The sequence below is a fragment of the Microtus oregoni genome, unplaced genomic scaffold, assembly GCF_018167655.1.
Source record: "Microtus oregoni isolate MIOR12 unplaced genomic scaffold, Mior012 000056F_ref0000123, whole genome shotgun sequence".
Classification (NCBI taxonomy): Eukaryota; Metazoa; Chordata; class Mammalia; order Rodentia; family Cricetidae; genus Microtus; species Microtus oregoni.
Window position 1 is genome coordinate 6,676,458 of NW_024543832.1, and position 5,187 is coordinate 6,681,644.

The window sequence follows — 5,187 nt, forward strand, 5'->3', positions numbered from 1 at the left end:
AGGAATTTACAATGCACTGTAAAGTTTGAGAAACCCTAATGTCTGGAACATTGTCAGAGTATGTAAGCTATAAGTAACGTTGGAAAGAAAGCAACATGACCATCCCAATCAGTTAAAACACAGAGGTGGTATGATGACCAAATATAAACCCTCTTCTCAGACTATCACATAAGGTAATCCTACTTTTACAGAACACTGTTGTTGAATATCCCTTTATACTGTGTGAAGATGTGTCACTGTGATTGATCTGATAAAGATCTGATGGCCATTATCTGGGCAGGAAGAGGTTAGGTAGGACTTCTGGACAGAGAGCTCTGGGAAGAAGAAAGGAAGAGTTGCCAGTGTAATGCAGAGGAGCAAAACATTCAGGAGGAGAGATAAAAGCCACAAGTCACATGTCAGCAGGGAGATGAATAACAATGGGGTAATTTAAAAGCTAGTGGGGCAAGTCCAAGCTATAGGTCAAGCTTTTTTTTTTAAATTTATTTATTTATTAAAGATTTCTGCCTCCTCCCCGCCACCACCTCTTGAGGGAGGTCAAGCTTTTATAATTGATAAGTCTCTGTGTTATTTTGTGTGAGTGTGAGCTGGCAGTCTAAAGAAAAATCTGGCTACAGAACACTAGACAACTAACCTTTATTTTTGGATGACTTTTTGTAAACGATCAACCATTTTGATTGTATAAACCTCTGTAAGAAAGAAGAAAGATCTATAATGGAATGTCTAGGAATAAGGAAGAAGCATAGAGTCACTGTGGGTGGGAAGGAGTTAAAACATGAAATGGTTAAACTTTAAAGAGGTGAACCAAGTGGAAAACATGAAAAGCCACTCTTTGTTGTTTGGCTGTGAGCTAGTCATCATGCTGGTACCATGACAGTACTTTGCAAAGTTGCTCATGAGTTCAACAAAAAAGATGAAAGAAAGCAAAGGAGGTAAGGGTGGGAGAGATGAAGTATGGAGATGAGTGTCTGGGCTGTGTATATCAGCTAAGACAGGAGAACTATGGAGCACATTAACTTTCCAGAAGCAGGACTGCAATCTCCAGTACTCTCTACCAATGGCCTAAGAATTCCACACAAGGAGGAAGGGATCAATTGCATGTCTCTTTCATTGCAGATTTCAAGAGAGGCTGGGGGCATGTCTTAGTAGATGTATGCTCATAAGAGAAAAAGTGAATTAATTAATAATACAAAGATATAATGAGCTTTTCCACGTGCGAAAGCCTGAGACTCGTGGAGTGAGGGATGCCGCTGATTGCCGGGAGCCGTGCGACCAGAACGCAGTGATGAAGCCAGGTTTCAGCCCCCGTGGGGGTGGCTTTGGTGGCAGAGGAGGCTTTGGTGGTGACAGAGGTGGTAGAGGAGGACGAGGCAGACGAGGAGGCTTTGGCGGAGGTCGAGGAGGCTTTGGTGGAGGCCGAGGTCGAGGTGGAGGTGGAGGTGGAGGCTTCAGGGGACGAGGAGGTGGAGGAGGAGGTGGTGGGACGAGGTGGAGGCTTCCAGTCTGGGGGCGGCCGGGGTCGAGGTGGTGGCCGGGGAAGCAAGAGAGGAAACCAGTCAGGGAAGAATGTGATGGTGGAACCACATCGTCATGAAGGCGTCTTTATCTGTCGTGGAAAGGAGGATGCCCTTGTCACAAAGAATCTGGTCCCTGGAGAGTCTGTGTATGGGGAGAAGAGAGTCTCTATTTCAGAGGGAGATGACAAAATTGAATACCGAGCCTGGAACCCTTTCCGTTCCAAGCTGGCAGCAGCAATCCTGGGCGGTGTAGACCAGATCCACATCAAGCCAGGGGCCAAGGTGCTCTACCTCGGGGCAGCCTCAGGCACCACCGTCTCTCACGTCTCTGACATCGTTGGCCCGGATGGTCTGGTCTATGCAGATGAGTTCTCCCACCGTTCTGGCCGGGACCTCATCAACTTGGCCAAGAAGAGGACCAACATTATTCCTGTGATTGAAGATGCCCGACACCCACACAAATACCGCATGCTTATCGCCATGGTGGATGTGATCTTTGCCGATGTGGCACAGCCAGACCAAACCCGGATTGTGGCCCTGAATGCCCACACCTTCCTGAGGAATGAAGGACACTTTGTGATTTCCATTAAGGCGAACTGCATTGACTCCACAGCCTCGGCAGAAGCTGTGTTTGCATCTGAAGTGAAGAAGATGCAACAGGAGAATATGAAGCCCCAGGAGCAGCTGACACTTGAGCCCTACGAACGGGACCACGCTGTGGTTGTAGGTGTGTACAGGCCACCTCCCAAGGTGAAGAACTGAAACTCGGAGCTGTCTGGATTCGAAGAAATGTGTGTTGCTACTGTTGCACGTGTATTTTTTTTCTATTAAAAGACTCATCTGTCTGAAAAAAAAAAGATATAATGAGATGCAAATAAAATTGTCTAAGAAATTATTTGTTCTACTTGTCCTCTGTTAGTGAAAGTAACAAATTTAATGAAATTATAGACTAGTTATAACTGTCATTTATGAAAGACTGGTATTCGTGTTAGGATGAATGTACTGAATTTCTCAGAGGCTCATTTTTAGTGGTAGTATGATTTATTTTCCCAGGTGAAATATTACCTCCCCTTGACTCATTTAAAAAAATAGTTTGTTTAAACTGTGTATATATGTGTATCTGAGTATGTAGACTTGAGTACTTCAAAACCAAGAACAGAGCTTGGATCCCTGGAAGATGGACTATAGGAAGCTGCCTCATGTGGATGCTGGGAAACAAACTTGGGTCCTCTGAAGGAACAGTATATGTTTTTAACTGCTGAGCCATTTCTCCAGCCCCCTCCTCTTGACTCTTGAAGGAACACATAATGTATGCCCAAGGATAACAACTCCACTCACTACATTTTCATTAACAGTCTCACATTGAATGTGTTCACTCATTGTAACAAAGAGAGGGGCCTGCTTGTTGGGGTTTTCTGTTCTGCCCCACAGCTGTTTAGCCCCAAAGAAAATCACACAGAGATATCTATTAGTTATAAAGCTGATTGGCCCATTAGGTCAGGCTACTTATTAGCTCTTGTAGTTTATATTAACCCATTATTCTTATCTATGCTAGCCACATGGCTCAGAACCTTTTTCAGAGGGACAGCTCACATGCTGCTTCTTTGGTGGTCTGCGCAGGACTGGGAGGAATCAACTTCCTCCTTCCCAGAATTCTCCTGTTCTCATTGCATCATTTCCACTTCCTGTCTGGTTTTTCCACCTATACTACCTGCCTGGCCAATCAGTGTTTATTTAGAACATGATTGACAGAATACAGAAATTTCTCCCACACCAACACATGATAGTCAGTTAGAAATCATACCAAAGAAATGTTGAGGGGAGTAAAAATCATTAACAAATGTAACTGGGTTGAAAGTTGAATACCACTGAGGTTTCCAAACATAATCATAGACATGAAGGAAGGTAGCACAGCCCTGATGTGGAGATGTTGAGCACATCACTGAATGAAGAAAAAGACACTATCGTGGACATTACAATTGTCATCTTGAGTAGGTCACTCTACATTCTGAGACTCAATTTTTATCTATGTGAAATATGAAAGTTGGAGACTTAGGGTGAACTAATACAAAAAGTATATTCATGTCTAAGTAGGTTTGAGCAATAAGGCCATTGACTCAAGGGGAAGATAAAGTGGCTTAGAACACTAATGGTTTAAAACACTAATCAAGCACAAAGAGGGCTTTCCGTGTCTTAAGCCACTCCAGTTGAGGTAGACAACTCTCCTGTTTTTAGTTGGACTAAGCTGAGAACATTTTAGTTCCCTTAGTATATGTAAAATGTGTGAAAAAGGAAATAGAATTGTTGGAAGCTAAATGAGATAATTAATATTCATATCTGCAAAGCTTTTTGCATAGTGTCCAATAGAGCTCAATAATTAGCTAATTTGAGCCATTATAGAATCATTTTAGAGTGTGTCACAGCTCTCAAAATTCAAAATGTTTCTTCTCATTATGACAGTATCTAAAAATTTATCAACATGGTATTACTCAAATATAACCCTCACATTCATGTGTTAAAAATCTTAATTCCCATGGACAGTAATAGAAATTTTGATAATCACTAAGTTCTCTTGTTCAGTCTCCTAAGACTGGATCAGTTGCCATGGCAGCAAGTAAATAGATAGTGGTAAAATGTGGAGATGAAGCCACTTTATCTTCCCCTTGAGTTGATGGCCCTATTGCTCAGATCTACTTGGACCTGAAGGGAAAGGAACCTGGCAGTTCAGGCTTCAGGGATTAAGCCTGTAGGAAAACCAGTATGGCAGGCAGCATGAAAATAGTTCATGTGTGTTATGAAACTCAATCCCTGATTCTTCCAGCAGCACCCTACAGGCTCTGATTTCCACACTACCTATAACCTCCTTCTAATTCACTAAGCCTCAGCCTCATTTGGATCTTCCCTTTCATGGAAAGAATTATGCTTGATCCTGCTTTTCACACATACCTTGTTCTTTGTGTGATGAGTTCATGCCCAGATCTTCATCTCCTCTAATCTTAATAATTCCTTAACACCTCAAAAGACATTTCCTTGAGACTAGAGAGATGCCTCAGTGGTTAAAAGTACTTGCTGCTTCTTCAGAGGGGTAGAGTTCAGTCTCAGTTCCTAAGCTCAGTAGCTCAAAATCTCCTGTAATTCCAGTTGCAGGGAGTCTGATGCCATCTTTTTGCCTCCAACACACAGGTACCCACACATATGTGCACACACATGCTTACACACACACACACACACACACACACACACACACACACACACACAGTCTTAAAAGGAAGGCATTGCTGAAGGAAGTGTTACTAGACTTCCTAGATGGATTAGGATGTTTCCCACTATAATACGTGTTGCTGTTATTAAATATTTACCTTTTTCTTTTTCTAACTGTAGGGCCCACAGGTCTACCCCTTCTCCCAGGGTTCATATTGAGGATAGCTTGCAGTTTCTGGCAAAACATCTTGTTTGTTCCTGTGCTCCCTGTGCCCACCCTGGTGGTTTAGCTACAGGAGAGTTGTTTGCCTTGTCTTGAGCCTGGTAATTTCCCACTTGCCTGGGGCACTTTTACTGTGTAGCATTTATGTATATAAGGCTTTCTCTAAGCTTGAATAAATGGCATTCTGCATTTTCTCTTCACGAATGACCCACATCTCTTGTGTTCTTTAATCTCCAGCCCCTTGCC

At 42.9% G+C, this 5,187-nt stretch overlaps 1 pseudogene; it reads left to right on the plus strand.

Annotated features, from left to right (window-relative positions):
* The first annotated feature begins 1,249 nt into the window (after positions 1 to 1,249).
* Positions 1,250 to 2,334, plus strand: LOC121438644 (annotated as a pseudogene).
* Positions 2,335 to 5,187: the final 2,853 nt, after the last annotated feature.